Source organism: Petaurus breviceps, unplaced genomic scaffold (genome assembly GCF_028583685.1).
Source record: "Petaurus breviceps papuanus isolate PSGF00001 unplaced genomic scaffold, PetGlider_PUasm1.0 171, whole genome shotgun sequence".
Lineage (NCBI taxonomy): Eukaryota > Metazoa > Chordata > Mammalia > Diprotodontia > Petauridae > Petaurus > Petaurus breviceps.
The window spans coordinates 19,302,853-19,325,285 of record NW_027185754.1 but is presented as its reverse complement, the minus strand read 5'-3'; the positions used below and the strand labels follow the sequence as shown (position 1 = coordinate 19,325,285).

At 39.3% G+C, this 22,433-nt stretch overlaps 2 long non-coding RNA genes across 2 annotated transcripts in view; one reads left to right on the top strand and one right to left on the bottom strand.

Moving 5' to 3' along the window:
- Window positions 1–8,508: 8,508 nt before the first annotated feature.
- The window catches only part of LOC138157291 (uncharacterized), a 19,098-nt gene continuing 5,173 nt past the window's right edge, over window positions 8,509–22,433 (bottom strand). Inside the window, exon 3 of the long non-coding RNA XR_011167352.1 lies at window positions 8,509–8,797. This is a non-coding gene — a long non-coding RNA (uncharacterized lncRNA). The remainder of the gene's footprint in view (window positions 8,798–22,433) is intronic.
- Window positions 13,639–22,433, top strand: part of LOC138157292 (uncharacterized) — a 28,807-nt gene continuing 20,012 nt past the window's right edge. Inside the window, exon 1 of the long non-coding RNA XR_011167353.1 lies at window positions 13,639–13,819. This is a non-coding gene — a long non-coding RNA (uncharacterized lncRNA). The remainder of the gene's footprint in view (window positions 13,820–22,433) is intronic.

Genomic DNA, 22,433 nt, shown 5'->3' with positions numbered 1-22,433 from the left:
GACATTTTTTTTCCTGGATAAATAGAAAAATTCTTCTTCTTGGAGATACTTGATACAAGGAAGGATGATACATCTTGCCTTCTAAGCACTGCCAGTTCAAGTGGCTATTGAAGAATAGATTGAAAACAAGCTCATTTTTTTCCTTGCCCTTTTTACAGGTTTAATAATGCACGGGGAAAATTGTCCTTTCAAGCTATACTCATGTTGGTGCCACAAATTATCTGCAGTCATTTTAGTCTACATACTCCATTCCCAATAAACCGCATCAAGGTGTGTGCCACTTGGCCTCAGGTACACTTCTCAAGTGGTTAGAGGTATTTGGCCTTCAGCCTTCTACTTAACAGTACACCTGAAGTACCCACTGTCAGCCAAGAAATACAGCTTAGATTCGGTTGATTGCTTCAAGTGGGGTTTTGATCCATGGTGACATTCTGGGATCTTGCCAGCATGAATTCATTAATTTCTCCAACTGGGGAATTTTCTAATACTGGCTTACATTACAGAAATATCATTGTCATTGACTCACTTGCCTCATATGTATTCTTCCTTCAAGATCCTGTCTCAAGATAGTAAATGCCTTCTAATAGGTATTTAATCCTCACCTAACCTGATGAGCCATATTCTAAGAAAACTGGCTTCCTCTTTGGAGGTGCAACTTGAGTGATTCTAAATTATCTTGCACAGATATTTGGCATGTCCTTAAGGTGTGTGTGCAATTATTTTAGTGTGGGAGAAGCTCAGATAGCTACCAATCCCTTAGTTTTGAGGGTGTGTCTATTGTGTGCCTAACTAGATAATTAATTACACACTAGCCATGCACAACATTTGTGTTTGCAGCCAATTAGAGCCTACGGGAGGAGGGGAGGGGTCAGAAACAAAAATAAGTTCACTATGTTTCCTTTGAGAACCAAGTTGGGGAAACTTAAAGTATGTTTTAGAGATTAATTAAAAAATATATTTCAGTCATTACCCAATTGTCCCATATCTAAAAGTAGCTATTAAAGTAACTTTTCAAAAACAACTTTAACTTTCAAATTGTGTTCCAGACTAGAATCATCTTGATAGGGTCAGTTTATATATTCACACTTTCCAGTATGTGGGTTGAGGATGTTTTAAACAATATGAATATGCCTATTTTTGATATATCTAAGTGAATTAACACATTAACACTGTCAAATGTTACAAACTACTTTAGAGTTGCTGCATAACATCCCAGTAAATGGGTCATCCAAACTTATTCCTTTAATGGTTCCAGGACCAAGCATAATATTATGCCTCTGCAGATAAGATCTTATGCTCTGAGCTAAACTGCAGTTAACATGTGGCCTCAGAAGGCACCTCTCCACCCCCATATACCAGCTTGACTAGCAGGCTGAGTACCTTAAATTCTGGTTTCCCTTTCCCAGATGCATCAGCTCTGGGCCACAGCCCCAACTGGAAGGACTGCTAGTCTAAAATGATAGCTAATTTTCCTTTCTCTATTTCTAGGGGACAACTGACATGATTAATGAACATCATTCTGTATAGAATTTTGATGAAGTGAAGAAAAAATAATTCCTCCTATTTATCTAATGTCAGAATCAGACTGATATAATCTAGGCAGTGTTTAGTGTCCTATGAAAGGACCGATTTCACATTCTTTTAAAGAATAACAATTATTCTGCACATACCTTTGGCCCCAGAGATACCCCTCTCGGCCCATAACCCAGTAATTTGGGGGTTATAAAAGAGGAAAAGAAACAAAATGGACAAAAATAGTTATAGCAGCTCTTCTTGTAGTAGCAAAGAACTAGAAACTAAGGGGATACCTATTGACTGGGGAAGAACTAAACCAATTAGGGTATATTAAGTAATGAAATATTACTGAACTGTTAGAATGATGAAAGAGGAAGTTTCAGAAAAACATGGGAAGACTAATGTGAACTGAGGATGCAGTGAAATGAGCAGAACTAGTAGAGTAATTTATATAATAGTTCCATGGTAAAAACAAAAGACTGAAAGACTTAAGAACTCTGATCTGTGCCATGACCAATCACAGTTTGAGAGGACCAGGGATGAAGCATACTACCCACCTCCTAATAGACAGGTGATGGACTCAAGATGCAAAATAAGACATTTTTAGACAAAACCAATGTGTGAATCAGTTTCTTTTGACTTTGCATCTTTATTACAAGGGTTTTATTTTTATTTTTTTCTAATTTGGAGTCAGGAAGGTGAAAAAGAGAGAAAAACAAATGCTTGTTGAAATTAAATTAAAGTTTAATTAAAAAAAGAATATTGTTTAAATGTAATAGTTAATATTCTCTTTCCTGGTATAAGAAAGTTAGAACTTACTACCTATGCACCAAATATTTATTTAAGTAGATATCTATTTAAGTAGTGTCTCCCTGAATTTTGGGTCAGCAACACTAACCACCTACTAGACATTTTGAAGCGGATTCTCACCTCTTACACCAACCCATCTCTTTTTTGGACTTCCTATTGCTACTAAGAATACCACCATTTTCCCAAGTGACCCAATTTCACAACTTCAGTGTCTCACTCTACTCCTCACTCTCACTTCCCCCACTCCATATCCAGTCTGTTGGCAAATTGTGTCTCCTCTACCATCACAGCATCTCCTTTATGCCTCCTCTTCTTCCCATTCACAAGATACTCTGTAGCTCAGATCCCCATGGCTGCTGGCCTGGACTATTGCAGTAGTCTTCTGATTGGTCTCCCTGCCTCAAGTCTCTCCCCACTCCAATCCATCCTCCACACCAAGGCCAAAATGATTTTCTTAAAGCCCAAGTCTGACCACACCACTCCCTTACTCAATAAACTCAAATGGCTCCCTATTAATTCTAAGATCAAATATTAACTCTTTTTTGGGGCATTGACAGCTCTTCATTGGTCTTTTCTTACCTTTACAGTCTTCTTATATATCCCTTCCCTCCATACATTCTATAGTTCAGATATACTGACTTATTTTCTATTCTTCACATATGATGCTCTCCATTTCCCATCTCCATGCCTTTACATGGGTTGTTCCCCTCTCTCTAGAATTCTTTACCTTTTTACTTCCACCTCTTGAAATCTCTGACTTTTTTGAAGATTAATCTCAGGCTCTACCTGCTACGGGAGGCTTTTCCTAACATTGCCAGATTTAGGTGGCATAATAGAGCGCCAGGCCTGAAGTCAGGTCGATCTGACTTCACATCTGGCTACAGACACTTATTAGCTATATGACTCTGGAAAAGACATTTTGCCTCTGTTTACCTCAGTTTTCTCATCTGTAAAATGGGGAAATAGCACCTATATCCCAGGGTTGTTGTGAGGATAAAATGAGATAATAATTGTAAAAACTCTTATAGAGTAAAAATTCACTACACCTGACACACATAGTAAACACCACATAAACATCAGCTATTATTATAAATACAGTGAATTGTTTACTCCACCACAAATGAAAAATTAAAATGTCCACCTAGGTACCTAGGTGCTAGATTCAAGAACAAGTGGCCCCAAATGTCCTTCCCCAGCTACTCTAGCCCATGTTGATTTCATCCTATTATACTCATTTTCCATGCTGATCATTAATACAGTCAGTGGGACTAGAATATAGAACAATGGACTTGGAATCAGAAATACCCATCCCCAAATTCAGCCTTAGGTACTTATTAGTTGTGTGACCCTGGACAAGTCATTTACCTGTTCTCTGTTTTAATTTCCTCCTCTGTAAAATGAGGACAATAATAGCGCTTCCCTCCCAGGGATTTTGTAAGGATCAAATGAGACAATATTTGTAAAGCATTTTGCAAACTTTAAAACACTATATAAATACTAGTTATTACTTTTACATGTTAGTCTTCTTTCATCAACTGTGTAGGCAGGAATCCTGGATTATTATACTTCTTTCTGTCCCCTACAGTGTTTAACATAGCATTATACTCATAGCTTTATGAAGGTGATAGATGCTCAATAAATGTTCATTTGCATGAACGAATTAACAAAATGAAAGACAACTATCTAAAAATAGTCTGATGGTGGGAATGGGTAGGATCTGGTGAAAGGTATTTTCACACTTTCCTTTTGATCAATGATTTCTTCCTGTTGTGTTCATCTTACACCAACATTTTGCCATTATTACAGACAAATGTGACATTCTTGATTTTATCTTTACAGGCTCTTTGTATGATTTTATGAACTATCCCAATACTTGTTCAATATAGAGCTAGCTCATAGCGGATGATTTTTTTTCATGTTTTTGATGCCTTACAGTATTAGAAACTTGTCTTTCTATATATGATGATGTGTGCCTAATAATAATGTTCTAAAGAGCTCAAAATCATGATTATAGGCCTAATATCCTTCAGACATAGTCTAGTCCAATAACCTCATTTTATAGGAAGGAAATTGAGGCTCAGGTGACTTGTCAAAGGTCATACAGAGGCAGAATTTGAATGATACTTGTGCTAGTCTCTTTCCACTGTACCAAAATCTGACCCTCCCCCTGAAAATTTGATTGTAGTAATTATGCTGGCCCATCCCCAATTGTCTTGTTTTTTTCTTATCACTGGACTCCAATGACTCTGGAGGAGAGAGTGAGGCTGACAACTTTTCACTGCTCTGCCTCACTTAAATCCAGTTCGTTTGCAAGTCAAGACATCACCCTCATGATGTCACTGGTCATTTTCAAGAAGGAAGGATGAACAACAATTGTAATAATAAAATCTTCACTATAATATAAAAGGAACATCCTCCTATAAAAATTCTTTGAGTTGCAATGCACCCAACCTCTTAAATATCTCACCAACAATCAGGTAAAATAATAGTAATATTGATTCACATTTATATAGCACTTTAAGATTTACAAAATACTTTCCTCACAGTAATAATCACTAACAGCCAGCATTTATATAGTGTTTTAAGGTTTGCAAAGTGATTTAAAAATATTATCTCATTTTTATCCTTACAAAAGTCTTGGGAAATAGGTACTGTTATTATCTCCATTTATGGATGCGGAAACTGAGGCAGAATAGCAGTTAAGTGACTTCCCTAGGGTCCTACAAGTATCATGAACTCAGGTCCACCTCTCTCCAGGTTCACTCTCTACACTGAGCCGTCTGGTTGCCACACACTGTGGAGTATTATTATCATTCATTTCCCACCAGCTGCTCTGCTTGGTTTTGACTCCACAAACATCGTGCTTTCCCTAGGATAAGCTCATCACTAGAAGTTTCATCATCACAAAGATTGCTTCAGCTTTGATATTCAATGTCCCCTCAGTATCCTCAGTTGCCTCTCTCCTCAGGCTGGAGGGCTGGAGAGCAGAGCATAAACCTCCTCCCAAAGCCTCCCTTCAAAGAGGGCTCAGTTGCTAGTCCACTCTTTGCTTCCCACCAGCTGCTCTGCTGCTGGAAAATCCCCACCCATCATACTTGGCATTCATTTTTTTGACTCCATGAATATCATGCTCCTGCCCTGGGTACCCTCCAGCACTCCTCTCTTTTCTTCGTTTTGTCATTCACCCCTTAGACTGTAATCTCTTTGAGGGAAGGGACTTGTCTTTTTCTTATTTGGATCCCCAGTGCTGAGCACAGTGCCTGGCACACAGTGGATGCTAAATAAATGTTTATTGAATGTTGAATATTATTTTTAGATTGCATGATTTTAGAGTTGGAAGGGACATTAATTAGGAATCATCCCATCCGAACCTTCCATTTTATAGATGAGGAAACCCCAGGCCAAAAAGGTGAAGTAACTTGTCCAGTGACAGATGGGTTTGAGCCCGTGTCTTCCTGCTTCAAACCTAGTACCTTCATTATATGCTACATTTGCTTCTTTGCAGGTATTAGAGTTCAGGGAGAGGAAGTTATTTTTTTCCAAATCACACAGCTAAGTGCTGGATCTATGATTCACACATTGGCTTCTTCTCTCTATGGATCTTCTCTCTATGAAATAATTTCTTTCCTCTGAACCAGGAGTAGACACCAAAAGATAAGTCAAGTCCCTCAGGTTGTATTATGTGATCTCAATTATCCAGATAGGCTTTCAAAGTGGAGCAAATTACCCAAGAAACTGCTGGGTCTTTTCACTATCTACTACTGTAAATCATTCTTTGGGGAGCAGTATTTTTGTTGTTGTCTTTACAATGATTATATTGAAGAGATGTTTTTAGAGACAGGTCAACATCTTAATGAGGAGGAAAGAAAGGCACCTATTCTTTGAAAGAGACCCATTCTTGCAGAAGGATTTTCCCAGCTGAATTTTAAGAGAAATCTACACAAACTATATTCTATACTAATTAAGTTTTTCTTTAAAAGAACCTACAGCCAAAAAAAAAAAAAAAACTTGTCCAAACGAGACTAGATGGCATGCACCTGGGAATAAAAATTATATTCTCTTGTACCCAGGTTTAGTAACTGCCACACCTGTCCTATTTCCAAAGCTCACATGAGACCTGCAAGGATTTAGCTATCTTATCCTGTGAATGCACAGGGGCCATGGCCCTGATCCAAGAAGGCATCAGCCAGCATGAAAATCCCCACCCATAATTACTGGGGCATTTATAATATTCTTTGTCATGGAAAATGTTTTTTAATATGGAAGTCTCTCTGAATCATAGGAGGTATGCAGATATTAACTATTATTCATGTTTCAAGTGTAAATCTCCAGCTAGCTCCCAGGGCTTCTCACTAGATCAGGTCTAGATAGGAGCCAGAGAGCAAGTACAAAGACACATGCAAGCTGCCGCTTTGTGTATTATGCTTTGTCCCATGAGGTGAGGGGTGGTGATGGCAAATGCTAGTTGCTTTTGATTACCAATCCCAAAGGTATTGGTAAGAGGATGGGGATGGGCTTGCAACCTCTGCCAGCCCTCAGATGCCAGGAATGTAAGTTCAGCTAGAAAGGGGGAAAATATCTCCTGAACAGGGAAATATATAGACAATTAGTTCTGGATTCCTCGCAGATAAATAAAATCATATAAAGAGAGATGTGTAACTTTAGAGAATAGAATGAGGACCAATAGGTAGAAGTGACAGAGAATCTGATTGTGACTGACTACCAAGAAGAATGTTCTAACAACTAGTGCTATCTAACAAAGGCATGGGACCTTCCACCTGGTAAGAAGGACTTTGTTCAGGATGCAACTCTTAGGGAGGCTGTAGAGGGGAGTCTTTATTTAGATTTCTGGTTGGGTTAGATGCTTTCCAAGCTCTGTGATAGACAGAAAGTGTAATAGAAAAAAATTCTGGCTCTAGAATTGGAGGACCCTGGGTTCAAATCCTTCCTCTGCTATTTACAGTCTGTGCGACAATGGGCAAATCAGTTCTTTTTCAGCTTCCTCTCTGAAAAACAGAGAGGTTGGATCATCTCTGTGTTTCTTTCCAGCTCTAAAATTTTGATCTCTCCTGACCATGATTTGATCATTATAAACAGAAGCAGGACCCAGGTATATTATTATTCCCCCACACATCAACTCTGCCCAGGTCAGTATTTCCTTATTGTTGCCCATGAGATGTATATCTAATATTCCATTGTTCATATAATGACAGTGGTACACTTTTTTTGGAGGAATTGCACTTTGCAAAAGCCCAGGTAGAGCCACAGGGTGGTTGGATCTCTCTGATGCCTTATGGGGTACATCTCTTGTGATAATGCAACAGAGATGCCTGGTGAGAATTAGAGGCTGCGGGCAGACACAGCTTGGGTTAGGTTTCATTTGTGCTCTCTCACGATAAGTAGCAGGCCCAAGGACAGTGTTAATTAAACTAGCAGTCCCTTCATTTATCCTAAATGTGGTCCTATTGGAACCTAATATTCCATTGCATTAATGCTAGTGAAAAACTCAATCAGACCAGAATGATTTAGTTTGGTTTGGGTTCTTGATGTGTTTGCATATTCTGCTGTCTAGATCACTTGAGAAGTAACTAATAAATAGTGGCCTCTTGGCCTCCATCCAGCTTCCAAAGGTGTTCATTTTACAACCAGGAAGAAGCTGAAGTCCTGGAAGAAGTAAGCTCATGGAATGTATGCCTTCTATGGAAGCCTTTCTTTATTCTCCTTAATTCCAGTGCCTTCCCTCTGTTGATTATTTCCTATTTACCTTCTTAACTTGTTTGTACATAGCTGTTTGCATGTTGTCTCTACCATTAGACTATGGGCTCCTCAAGGGTAAGGACTGTCTTTTGCTTCTCTTTGTATGTGCAGCGCTTAACACAGAACCTGGCACATAGTAGGTATTAAATAAATGCTTAATGACTTGTGTTTGTCCTTTGTTCACAAAGAGGACCATGACATCAGGGAAATGATGACATGACTTGCAGTTGACTTTGATTTGAGTGAGGGAGAGCTGTACAAGGTCACCAGCTTCACTTTCTCCTCCATCTGGATCCAGTGACCAGATACTCCTCAGGATGACTGGAGATGGCCCAGGAATCAATGGGAGACCCTGGCCCTTTTATGATAAGGCCTTTTCAGGTTCTCACTTTGAGTGAGGCAACACCCATTCACTGAATAGGCCTCTTTAAGAAGTGAGTCAAGGGATGGTCTCTTTAATTAAAAATAATAATAATAATAATAAACCGGGAGGGGAAGACCCTCAGGGTTGCTGGCCAAAAGAACTCAGAGTGAATGTAAACAGTAATTGTTTCTCTTTTGGCAAATCAAGAGAATCTTGAAAATAACACAGCAAATCTGTTGTATCCTTGGAAGGAGAAGCAAGTGGTACCGCAAGTAGAAAATCTGCTGCTTCATCTGCAATCCTCTTTTTCACTTCTGCTTTGTATGTGAAAATGCTCATCTTCTTTGGGGGCTGTTAAGATCCAAATAAAATTTTAAAAAAGTTTCACAGAGAACAGCATGAATTCCATTGGCCTAGAAATCCTGAATAAAACAAGTTACCCATCTAGCTCTCTCTCTATCAGAGGGTTTAGGTGTCCTAACTAAAGGCAATAAAGTGGAACAAATGATCTCTGAGGACATCTTGGATCTGAAATTTCTAAGAAATATTGAGAGATGATCTATAAGCTCATAGATCATAAAAGAGCTATAAACAATAAATAGCCAAGAAGGTGAAAGGCTTTAAAGAACAAATTATGCTAAAAGTTTGGAAGTTCCTTGAGGATTCGATCACAAATTTCATTGATTAGCCCCAGACTGAAATTTATTAGAGTTGAATTTATTATCTCTAATCCATTTCCTGTAGATCTGATTCATATAGCATCACAAGAATTGAAAAATTAAAAGACTGTCATCCAAAGCTATTAGTGATGACAAAGGTCAAGTAAAACCAACCAATCAAACAAGTATTGATTGAGTACCCGCTGCATGACAAGCATTGCCGGGATTTTAAAGTAAAAAGAACTAGCCCCTAACTGGAACATTGTGATCTTGACATAAATAGGGAAGTTCAGAAGAGGGGCTGGTTTGAAGAGAAAGATGAGTTAGCTTTATTTTGGACACATTCAGTTGGAAACGCCTACGAGGTATCCACTTGGAAATGTCCAGTAGGTAGCTGGTAATGGGGCACTGGAGTTCAGGAGGCTAGATATATAGCTTTGGGAGTTGTCTGTGTAGAGATGATACATAAATTTATGGGAGCTGATGGGGTCCCTGAGAAAGAGCAGAGAGAAAGAATAGAAGACAACCCAGTACAGAGTCTTGGGGTACACCTACAGTTACAGGGCAAGATATGGTTGGTGACAGAACAAAGGAGGTTGAGAAGGAACAGTCAGACTGGTAGGAGGAGAACTAAGAGAGAGGACTGTCACCAAAACCCAGGGAGATGAAGAACTGAAGCAGTCACCCACTTAGCTCAGCTCCCGTGCTAGCCTCATTTCATCAGAAATGCCTCTTTGAAAGCATGCTTTTAAGAAAATTATATGAACCTCAGAACAGCTAAATGGAAGATAAGAGAGTCTGGGTGTTATTCATGTTATTAGCTTTAAAAAATGTTTCATAATAAGGACCCTTGTAACAGGAGAGTAGGTCTCATATTTACAAGGATATTTATAGTATCACATTTTGTAGCAGCAAAAAACTGGAAAGAAAGTGGGTACTCCTCAATTGGGAAATAGCCAAATTATGGTATATGAATGTAATTGAATAATATTACAGTAAGAAATGATGAATGTGAAGAATTCAGAGAAACTTGTATGAACTGAAGGAAGCAAAACTATGAGAGCAATCTGCACAATGGTCACAATAATGTAAAGGAAAATAACACTGGAAAAATTCAGAACTCTAATCAATGCAGCAGTGAATCCTAATTTTAGGACACTTAGGATGAAGGATGGAAGTTTTCCGCACCTGAGAGAGATAGAGACAAAGAGAGAAAGGAGAGACAGAAGAGAGGGAGATGGAGAGACAGAAAGAGAAAAAGAGAGGGAAAAAAAGAGGAAGAGACAGAAGAGAGGGATATGGAGAGAGAGAAGAAAGAAAAGAGAAAGAAGAGAGACAGAGGAGAGAGACACAAGGAGACACAGAGATTGAGACAGAGAAAAAGGAGACAGAGAGAGAGACAGAGAGAGAGACAGAGAGAGAAGGCAGAGAGAAGAGAGAGAGAGAAATGGTGGTAGACTAGGTCTGATGTCAGACCTGAATAAAGTGTTGATTTTGATTTGTTTGGCATTAACTCTACTTTTTTTTGTGACACGGGAGGCTTCTATTGGGACAGGGAAAGGAAGAATCATTGGGAAATGACAGTAATTATTTTTTAAGCAACAATAAAGCATTAAAAATAACAAAGCTTAGGAGAACAGAGGGAGGCTCAAAGGGAGGCACAGATAAACAGAATAATTTGAAACTAAATTTCATTGTATATTTTGAAGAAGAAAACCTGCTGGACATGGTCTGTGTCATAATTTCATATGCAAGCCTCTTTTCCTTCATTATTTCTGAAAATATTGATATTTGTTGGTGGTTCTCAAGTTCAGAATAATAAAAAACAACATCTATTGTAGATTCAATTTACAAAATGATTCAGAACTATACTTGTATAGTGGATATTGGTTATTTACTTGAGGGAAACAAACTCTTAAAATTTACTGCCAACTGGAGATCAATCTGAAATAGAGATAAAACTTTTCTGACAAGACTATTTAAGTCCATAGAAAAACAGAATTTGATATACAAAAATTTTATTTGTGTGATGTTCAAGAATATAAGCTTCATGAAGTGAGGTATAGCAATAATTGGGGGTGAGTGATGGTTCTTAAATTATCTAGACAAATGCTTCAGTTATCCACAACACATGTGTAGACACAACCAATGTGTCAAATCAAGTGATACTGAAGAGAGCCTTAGGGCTTGGGGCTGGGTTTAGTTTTACTTAATAACTTTACTAATGATGTGGCTAAGGGTGTAAACAATGTATTAATTTCATATGACACTAATTTGGGAGGGACTAAAAAGGAGTGATACCATGTGAATCATAGACTTATTAGGGATGGAAGAGACCTTAGCAGGTCTATTGGACCATTCCTCCTGCCCTTAGGTAGAACCAGACATACTTCAGATGGATGAGGAAAAAAAATTTAGATGTGTAAGAAAAATAATAATACTGTAGAATTTTATACTTTACAAAGTACTTTTCTCATGACAACCCAGTGAGGGGGTATGTAGTACAAATTCCATCATCTCCATTTTTAGAAATGGGCAAAACTCGTAGGCACTGTGGTTTAGTGGAGAGCTTTATGGCTTTATGAAGCAAAGAAGAGCTGGGTTTGAATCTCACCCCTGATATCTTCTAACTGTGTGACCCAGAAAAGTCACTTACCATTTCTGACCCTTCATTGCCTCATCTGTGAATGAGTGGGATTGGACTAGATAACCACTAAGGTCTTTTACAGATTAATGTCTGAAGTCCTATTCCTGAGATTCAGAAAAGGGAGGTGATCTGCTCATGGAAACATAGTGAGTTGAAGTATAGATATAGAATATCCTGGAACTTCTTTTAATGTTTGTGTGACAAAGTTGCATATAACTGATGCTTAATAAATGCTTGGTGAATTGAATTGAGTCAGGGTCCTGGATTTGAATTCCATCTCTACTAAGCATTACTGATGTGGTCTTGGACAAATCACCTCTGTGAGCTTCAGTTTTCTCAATTATGAAATGAAGGGATTGGGGGCAGCAAGGTGGCTTGGTGTCTAGAGCACTGGACCTCAAGTCAGAAAGACTCATCTTTGTGAGTTCAAATCCGGCCTCAGACACTAGCTGGATAAGTCAATTAACTCATTTGCCTCAGTTTTCTCATCTGCAAAATGAGTTAGAGAAGGAAACGACAAACCACTCCAGTATTTCTGCCAAGAAAACTTCAACTAGGATCACAAAGAGCGGAACATGACTGAAGAGACTGCATTATCACTAAGATCCCTTCCAACTCCAAATCTATGACCCTATGGTGCTATGAATAAAGGAATTTCTAAAAGGCTTCCTAAAGAGCAACAAAGATTAAAAGCATTGGGATGATTTAACCTCCTGAAAAAGCCAAGAAAACAGTTAAAACATCTAAGGGGATATCAAAGTGAGCAGTAGTTTATCATCTCTCCTGAGGCCCAATACAAGATCAAATAAATTTAAACAATATTCTGAGTTTAAATTAAATATGAAAAATAATTTCCTTATAGTAAAAATGAACACAAGAATGAATTACATTAAAAGAAGTTGTGGAATAGTTCATATCTATACCATGCACTAGATGTGTGACCATAAGCAATTCCTGATCATCTGGTCATGGATTTAGAGTGTAAACTAACCTCCTTATTCAGATAAGGAAACTGAGTCTCAGAGAGGTCAAGTGACTTGCTGATGGTCACACAGCTAATATCAGAACCTAGGTCTTCCAGTCTCCAAGCCCAGTGTGCTTCCCATTAAGTCATAGTGCTTATCAGAGGTGTGGTGTGAATTTAGGGAAGACTGGTACCGCTAGTATGAGGACTGCCAAGCCCTTTTCAGGGCTGCTTTTCAACTTTAGTATCCACCTGATCCACCTAACTCTCACCTGTGGCTCCAAGAAGCCGTAGCATGTACAGCAACCACACCCCAGTAAACCATTTTAGCAAAGGGGCTAAAAGAGATTGAGAATAACTGAGGGGTCTCAAACCCGATGAGTGAGAGGTTATCTACGTCAAGCATGTGAAGACTTCCCCTGGTGGAATAGGTTGATGAGAACAATTTGCTCCAACAGTCATGAAAGCAGATAAAGCAGGTGCTATGGAATGCTTAGAGCTTGATTAGATTTACTCAGTGCTGATGGAGCCACATTGATTAGTGAGAAGGACTTGATCCTAGAGAGATGGACTGAACCCTTCCATAATGTTCTCAACAGACCATCATCAATCAACACTGAGGCCATTGCCCACTTTCCTCAGGTTGAAGTTAATCCCTCCCTAGCTGAAGAAGAGGTTGTGAATGTCATTAGGCTCCTTTTTGTTTGGCAAAGCGTCTGATGCTGAGTCTATTCTAGCTGATATTTACAATGTGTGTGGGGTTTTTTTTTTGGTGGGGGGAGCGTTGTTCATACAAAAGTTGACTGAAATTTCCCAGGTTATATGGCAAGAGGAGGTTATCTCTCAGAAGTTCAAGGATGCCTTCATTGTCAACTCTATAAAGGTAAAGGTAATAGATTGTCATGTGACACTCATGGGGCAGGTCTGTCTCTTATTTGTTGCAGGCAAGATTCTTGCCAGAATCCTCCTTTATAGGTTGATCCTTCACCTGGAAGATGGGCATCTACCTGAGAGCCAGTGTGGCTTCAGACAGAGCTGAGGAACAGCTGATGTGGTGTTCGCTGCCCGACAACTCCAGGAGAAATGCCAGGAACAGAACAGAGGTCTGTACACAACATTTGTAAATCTGACCAAGGCCTTTGATACTGTCAGTCATGAGGGCTTATGGAAAATTATGTCAAAATTTGGTTGCCTAGAGAAGTTCAAGAGCATTGTATTCAATTTCATGATGACCTGCTGGCCTGGGTTCTGGATAATGGACAATGCTTCCCAGTCACCAATGGAGTGAAACAAGACTGTGTGCTTGCTCCCATGCTTTTTAGCATAACGTTTTCAGCTATGTTGTCAAATGCCTTCAGTGAGGATGAACATGGCATCAAGGTCATCCACAGTCCATCTTTTACTCAGCAGCCAAAGTAATTTTTGTGCAGGTCTGACCATCTATCTGAAGGAAATGATTATTAATAAACAATGATTTGGGAAGATTCTGATTTCCCCCTTTTTCTATTATTGTCATTTCAAGACCTCAGTCTCAGAAGGTTGAACTAACCCTACCCAAAGGAATCTCTACTCTAAGGCGAATTCCATTTAATTAAGCTTGGGTAGAGATAGATTCAAGGCTGGGGTGGTGTGCTTATAGGGATAGTCTCTGTCTCAACCTCTCTCTCTGTCTCTCATAGGAGTGAGCTCACTTCTCTTTGTAAAATCTATCTCTCATTAATTGTTAACACAGCAGAGTTGATTGTCAACCTTGAGAACGCTCTTCTTCCAAAAGGGCATACAAGCTGTGAGCTGCTGCCATGATTGTCTTTGGTCTAAGAGAGAGGTGGCCAAAGGACCATCCTTTTATTAAAATACTGAAATTATTAATGAAATGATTACATTACCAAGAACCTTTTTAAACATCACACCTCTCTCTCTCTCTCTCTCTCTCTCTCTCTCTCTCTCTCTCTCTCTCTGTCTCTCTGTCTCTCTCTGTCTCTTTCTCTCTCTGACACACACACGCACACACACACACACACACACATTCAGTAAGCTCCAGTGGCTCCCTATCATCTCCAAGATCACACAAAAAATCCCTTTTTTTAGTATTCAAAGCCCTTTATAACCTACCTCCACCCTCACATTTTCAGTCTTTTTATACCTTATATCCTCCCCATTCCCACACTCTTCTATCTAGTGACACTGCTTCTTGACTGTTTATCACACAAAGTACTATATATCCCGAGTATTTTTGCTGGCTACCCCTAATGCCTGGAATGCTCTCCAATGAAGGTTTTTGAGTAGTGGTAGACTTAATAGGATGTTATTTCCCTTCAATGATATTACCTCTCATTCATTTGTTCATTCAACAAATATTTGCTGATCATCTATCTACTATGTGTATCATGCTAAGTATTATAGAGGGGAACATACAAAGAATGTTAAGACATGGTCCCTGCCCTTGAGGAACGTACTACCTAGTTCAGGAGATAAAAAAGACATTAATAGTACCAAACAATATGATGTGTCAAATGAGTTCTATAGATAGTAAATGCCATAAAAGTTCAGAAGAGGTTCTCCTGAGATTAACTTCTGCAGCAGCAATGCCTATGGTAGGACATATGGAAGCGATCTAGGCGTGAAGTGATAAAGGCCAGGATTAGTGGAATGGAGGAGTAAGAAGGCTGAGATTCGTGGAAAAGTCATTATCAAAGACCAGCTTTTGATCACTTGGTAGTTGATTTGATATGAATGACAAAAAAAGAGAAGACAAAGATGACTTTAGGGTTTTGAGTGTGTTTGATGGGGAAAATCCTGCTGACAACAAAAGAGACAGTAAAAGGAGGAGCCAGTTCATGGGGGCAAAATGATTAATTCAATTTTAGATATGTTGAGTCTAATGAGATTGTGCGATGACGAAAAGTTTCCATGAAATATATACATGGAAGTGCCCCCACAGACCATTAACAATACCATACTGGAGCTCAGACATTTAAAATAATATCTTAAATTTCCTCTTTGATTTGGAAAAAAAAAGTTTAAAATCAAAGGTAGGAAAAATTGAAAGTGTCAGTATTCAGTGGTGATATGATCCTGCAAATAAACAAAAGGAAGAGAGAAACTAGAGTGAAAGTGAAATTTTAAGAGAAGTTTATATGGCATAATCTTAATAAAAGATGTATATGTCGTAATGTCATAAAGATTCATAATTTCTTAGATTAGGGAAACAATAACATGCATTTATGGAGCTCTAGTGCCTTTCCATGCCTAGAAAATTTTATTTGGTTTGGTGCTTCTTTCTACCACAAGTACAGAATGGGGGAAAAACTAGAAGGAAAACAAAGAGGAACAGAAATTATTTTCATGTAATAGAGGTGATCAGGGAAACTCCCCTAATTTGCTGCATTAGGGCATCTCCCCTGCTACACATGTGTTCTGGCCCCTGGCAGAAGAACATGTGCCTTCCTAAGAAATGACAGTAATTCCTGATTGGGGTAATGTCAACTGCAATTGTCAGTCAATCAATAAACATTTATTAAACACTTACTATGTGCCAGCCACTGTACTAAGCACTGGGGATAAAAGAAGCAAAAGACAATCCTTGTCCTCAAGGAGCTTATAATTTAATGGAGAGAGACAACATGCAAACAAACATACACTAAGCAAGCTGTGCACAAGATAAATAGGAAATAATTAAGAGATGAAAAGCACTGGAATTAAGAGGGGTTTGAAAGGCTTCCTGTAGAAGGTGAGGTTTAAATTGGAACTTAAAGTAAGTTAGGAAGCCAGTAGGCAAAGATGACTAGGGAAAACATTCCTGGCATGGGGGATAGTCATTGAAAATGCCCAGAGTCTAGAGACGGAGTGTCTTGTTCAAGGAATCTCAAGAAGGCCATTGACACTGGATTGAAGAGTATGAGTCATAGAGTAAGATGTAAGAAGACTAGTAAGGTAGGAGAGGGCTAGGTTATGAAGGACCTTGTATTTAATCCTGGAGATGATAGGCAGCCACTGGAGTTTATTGGGGGGTGGGATGGGAAATTGTGTGTCCATGGTCAGATCTGTACTTTAGGAAAATCACTTTGGTGGCTGAATAGAGAATGGATTATAGTGCAGAGAGACTTGAGGCCACCAGACCCACCAAAAGACAACTACAAAAGTTCAGGCTTGAGGTGAAAACAGCCTGTGCCACTGCACCACTTCCCCTCTGTGGCAGTGTCACAGGAGAGAAAGAGATTTGAGAGATGTTGCAAAGGTAAAACTGAAAGGCCTTAGCAGCTGATTGGATATGGAAGGGTGAGTGATAGTAAGGAGTTGCGGATGATATCTAGGTTGTAAGCTTTTTTTTTTTTTGCTTTTTTTGGAGGGCAATTGGGGTTAAGTGACTTGCCCAAAGTCACACAGATAGTGTGTCAAGTGTCTGAGGCCAGATTTGAACTCAGGTCCTCCTGACTCCAGGGCCGGTGCTCTATTCACTGTGCCACTTAGCCACCCCCCTAGGTTGTAAGCTTGAAGGACTGGGGAGGTGTGGTGGCCTTGACAGTAACAGAGAAATTAGGAATGGCACAGAGTTTAGGGGGAAAGGTGAGTTCAGTTTTGGACATACTGAATTTAAGATGATGTCTACTGGACATTCAGTTCAAGATGTCTGAAAAGCAGTTAGATAGAGATGCAAGATTAGAGGTCAGCAGAGAGGTTAGAGCAGGATAAGTCAATTTGAGAATCAACCTAGACATGGTAATTAAATACCTGGGAGCTGCTGATATCACCGAGTGAAGTAGGAGAGAGAAGATAAAAAGGTCTATTACCAAACTCTGTGGGACACTTGTGATTAGAGGGTATGATCTAAATGAGGATACAGCAAAGGAAACTGAGAAGGAATGAGGTGATAGGTAGGAAGAGAACTAGGAAAGAGTGGTATCCTGAAAAAAAAAACTAGAGAGAAGAGAGGATCAAGGAGGAAAGAATGATCAAAAATATCAAAGACTGCAGAGAGATCAAGAAGAATGAGGATCAAGAAAAGGCAATTGGATTTGGTAATTAAGAGATCATTGGTATCTTTGGAGAGAACAGTTTCAGTGGAAAGATGATGTCAGAAACCAGATTGTAAAGGGTTAAGGAGAAAGATTGAGGAGAGAAAGTAAAGGCATCTATTTTGGATGGCCTCTTCAAGATGTTAAGTCACAAAGGGTGGAAGAGATACAGGATGATAGAGGGGATGGAAGAATCAAGTAAGAAATTTTTGAAGGAGAGACAAAGGAATGGTTATAGGGAGTAGGGAAGGAGTCAGTAGTCAGGAAGAGACTGAAGATAAATGATAAAGTGGGGATGACAGAGGAAGTAATCTGTTGGAGGAGATAGGATGGAATGGGATCAATTGAAGATCACTATCTACTGAACCAGAAGGAGTTATCCTTTGTGGACTAAAAGAAGAGTGATGAAAAATGGCTCCACCTCTTTCTGATCCCTTTTATCCTATGGAATATATATATTACTTTCCCTCTTTTAACTCTCTTCTTCCTCCAGCTGACTCAAGCATATTTGTTTACATCTTACTTTCATTTCTCCATCTCCACAAATGATCCATAATGAAGTATCATCTTAGGCTTCGTGCCCTTTGGTAACAAATAGCAGTACTCTGTCTCCCACTCCCTTTAACTAGATGTGGCCACATCTTTCTCCTCTTTGTCCCTCTGTCCATAAAGTGCCTGGTCTGATGTTCCCTCCTAGATCACTGGAAACCAAGAGAACCTGAAGTATTTCTGTCCTGTGCCCCTTTATAGTCTATATGACAACATCTCTAGGGAAGGAGGAAGTCTTCCCCAAGTTACTTTCTTCCCCACAGACAAAAATCATGCAGCCCCTGAAACATCATTCAGGTTTCACCTGATATCTACAAATATATTTTGTAAGCATTTAGATAATGTCTACAAAATACTTAATATAACAAAAAATAATTATCCCAATATCACAGATAATCATCCCACAATACTGTTATGTCCAAATTTCAAAACAGAACACATTACATATGTACATGATGATATATATATATATATATATATATATATATAGCTATAGTTCATAAGCAAGTAATCATAAACAACAGAAAAGCTAAATTAAACACTGGACACATCCCAAGGGAGATAAAGACCCCTCAAAGAAGTTAAGCCCTTTCTCCTTGATCCCATAGTTCATAGAATGGACAGTTCTCTCTAACACACTTGATAATTGTTTTCAACATAAGCTCAGTCACTGGGGACTGATTAGTCAAGTCAGGTCATGTCATGTCATATTGACACACATTTATTAAGTGCCTACTATAGGAAGAACTGTGCTGAGTACTGAAGATGCAAAGAAAGGTAAAAGTTAGTCCCTGCTCTCAAGGAGCTCATAGACTAATGGAGGGGAGGGAACATAAAAACAACTAAGTACAAACAAGATAAATGCATCATAAATTGAAGCTAATGGTAGGAAGAAGGCACTAGCGGGGACTATGAAACATTTCTTTAAGAAGAAAAGATTTTAGCTAGGACCTAAAGGAAGCCAGGAAGCAAAGAAGTAAAGATGAGAAGAGATACAATTCCAAGCATGAGCAATTCCAGGCCTGTGAAGAGGCATAGGGTGGAGTGTCATGTTTAAGGAAGAGCAAGGCCAGTGTTACTGAATTGGAGGGCACATGGAGGGGAATGAAGTATAAGAAAGATGTTGTATCATCTCAGCAAGGTGTAGAATCTTTAGCAAGAAGCCAGTTGTCCTCCCCATCCCTATTCTATGCTAAAAATAAAAGAATAGCCACTAGCAAAAGATGAAAGGCCTAAGACTTAGGAAATAGACTTGTCCATAATTTAAAAATATACAAAAATGGAAATACAGGGAGATATTTTGTAATGAACAAGAATAAAAGCAAGGGCATTTTAAAGGAAATATTTTAGATCATTTTTTAAAAAACTACAAATTATAGAGACAATCTAAAGAATTTGACAACATCCTCCAAACTAAGTCAATGTGTATTTTGATACTCAGTGCTAAGTAAAGGGAAGCAGGATGAAAACTATAGTGAAGATATGATTAAAGATCAAGACATGAGTGAGAATGAAAGCTGGTAAACTATTCAGAGACCCAAATTTGTACATCAGGAACACTTTCTTCATGTAGAATCCAAAGATAATGGGCATAGGTGGTTCCCCACCCTCACAATCACTCATAAATGCAAAAATCAAAATATCTACATCTAAATACACAAGAAACTGATGAATGTTTTAACAGCTCATTGGACAATGTCTACACAATGTGTGTGTGTGTGTGTGAGAGAGAGGGGGGGAGAGAGGAGAGAGAGAAAGAGAGGGGGGGAAGAGAGAGAGACAGAGAGAGAGAGAGATGTTGCTTGTTCTTCTTTGTTGTTGTTGTTGTTACTGGTCCTTTGTTCTTGAAGAGGACCGATGACATCAGGAGGGTGATGTCTGGACTTGCAAGTGAATTGCATTTAAGTGAGGCAGAGCTGTGCAAAGTCATCAGCTCTACTCTCTGAGAGTCCAGTGGCAAGACAGGTCAGGATGATTGGTGATGGTCCCAGATGCAGCAGGAGACTGTGGCCTTTTTAAGCTAAGGTCTTTCCCAAGGCTCAGTTTGTCTAAGGCAACACCCATTCAGTAGTTAAAGGCTAAGTAAGAATTGAGGCAAAAAATGGCCTAGTTTGCCTTCATGAAAGAATTAATCAGGGAGGGGAAGATGCTCAGAGTTTCTGGTAAGAACAGAAACAATTGCTATTTATACTTAATCTGAGCCATCAAAATCCAAACAATGAGCAAGTGAGGCTTGGGCTGGGACCTGTTATTGGCTAATCAGTGAGAGCCAGAGAGGTTTGGGTTTAAAGGTATAGTCAAGTAGTTCCATTTTAATCCCAATGGGCTTTATGAAAGCCTGGTTTTTCAGAGCTATATTTCAAGAAATCATAAGTGAAAACTACACGAGACAAAAGAGTTCATTGTCCCAGTTTGAAAAAAAATTTGTGACAGAATAAATGAGTAGGGAAAGAAAAAAAAATCTAGACCCCAAACCCCAAGATAACTTGCAAAGTATAAGTGATCAAAATTTATATTCCTTTGGACAGAGCACTCACATAAGGGTATGACTCCTCATGTGGACAGAGGAAGAAGAGGTGATAGGGGGAGGGAGGAGAAGGAGAAGGAGGAGGAAAAAACAGCAGCATTGCCCGACTGGAACATAGATAGATATAGATATATGTGTATTCATATATGTATTTACATACATACTGAAGATCACATTCAATGGATTTCCTATGCAACTAAATGCCTTGATCTTGACAACATGGATGATTCAACTCTTTTGTTTTCCCACTGTGAACAGATAAATCAATGATTCTCATATTGCCATGAAGAATGTGATCCACCAATAAGGATGCTTTGTAATACTCTAGGGCTCAATTAAACAATATTTACAAAATACCTATTATATGCAAGGCATTGGGTAAGACCCTGTTGGTATAAAGATAAAAATAAAATAGTACTTTTCCCTTAAGGTGCTTAAATTATATTAGGGGAGGGCGGAGTCAAGATGGCAGAGTAGAAACAGGACTTCCACTCAGCTCCCGTTCCCACCTCCAATTCATGTAAAAAATGACTCTAAACAAACCCTGGAGCTACAGAACCCACAGAATAACAGAGAGAAGCTAACTTCCCACTGAAAACAGTCTGGCAGGCCAGCAGGAAAGGGCCAGTCCAGCACTATGGGAGCTGAGCCCAGCCCCCTGTGAGCCTGAGGTTTTAGCCTCAGGGTGGCCACAACCAGCCACCAACTGGAGGGACTTCAGATCACCACCAGCTGTGGCAGTTTCCATAATTATCAACCCATAGATGCTAAGGACAAAGTGAGAGGTCAGTACAGTGTGGACTTTGTGAACCAGGAGTTCAGGAGTGTGGTCCAGCCTTTACCTCCTGGAGGGAAAAGTGACTGAGGTGCTGTGGCCATGAAGCTGCCACCATGTGGCTGCTTCAGAGCTCCTGGTCTGCAGACTGTAGGAAGACCAAGCCATCAGTCTGAGGGGTAATCACTCTTGCTTTAACCTTGGATCTAGATTGCTGTCTAGGGTAGAGGTCCTGGGGTGTATGACTAGTTTGCCAGAGCATGTGGAGGCTTCAGAGAGGGCATCCAACTAACTCCTTTGGCAGCTGAGAAAACCCCAGTTATTGGGACAAAGCTCCCCTTTCTGGTAGCAGAGTTCTACTGTGGTAAAAAGCACAAAATTCAAGTAATTGAGTGGCAACATGAGCAAGCAAAGGAAGCAAAGCAAGCACAGAAATACTACTCTACACTCCTATTTTGGGGACAAAAAATATCAAAGCATGGAACAGGAGGAATACAGTGAAGTCAGAACTCCTGCACCAAAGCTTCCAAGAAAAATATGAGCTGCTTACAGGACATAGAGGAGCTTAAAAAGGATTTTGAAAGCCAAATAAGAGAAGTAGAGGAAAAATTGGGAAGATAAATGAGAATGATGCAAGAAAGTTATGAAATGAGAGTCAACAACCGAACTGAAGAAAATAACACCTTAAAAAATAGACTAACTCAAATGGCAAAAGAGGCTCAAAAAGGCAATGAGGAGAAGAACGCCTTAAAAAGCTGAATTTGCCAGATGGAAAAAGAATCTCAAAAGCTCACTGAAGAGAGTCATTTCTTCAGAATTAGACTGGAGCAAATGGAAGCTAATGACTTTAT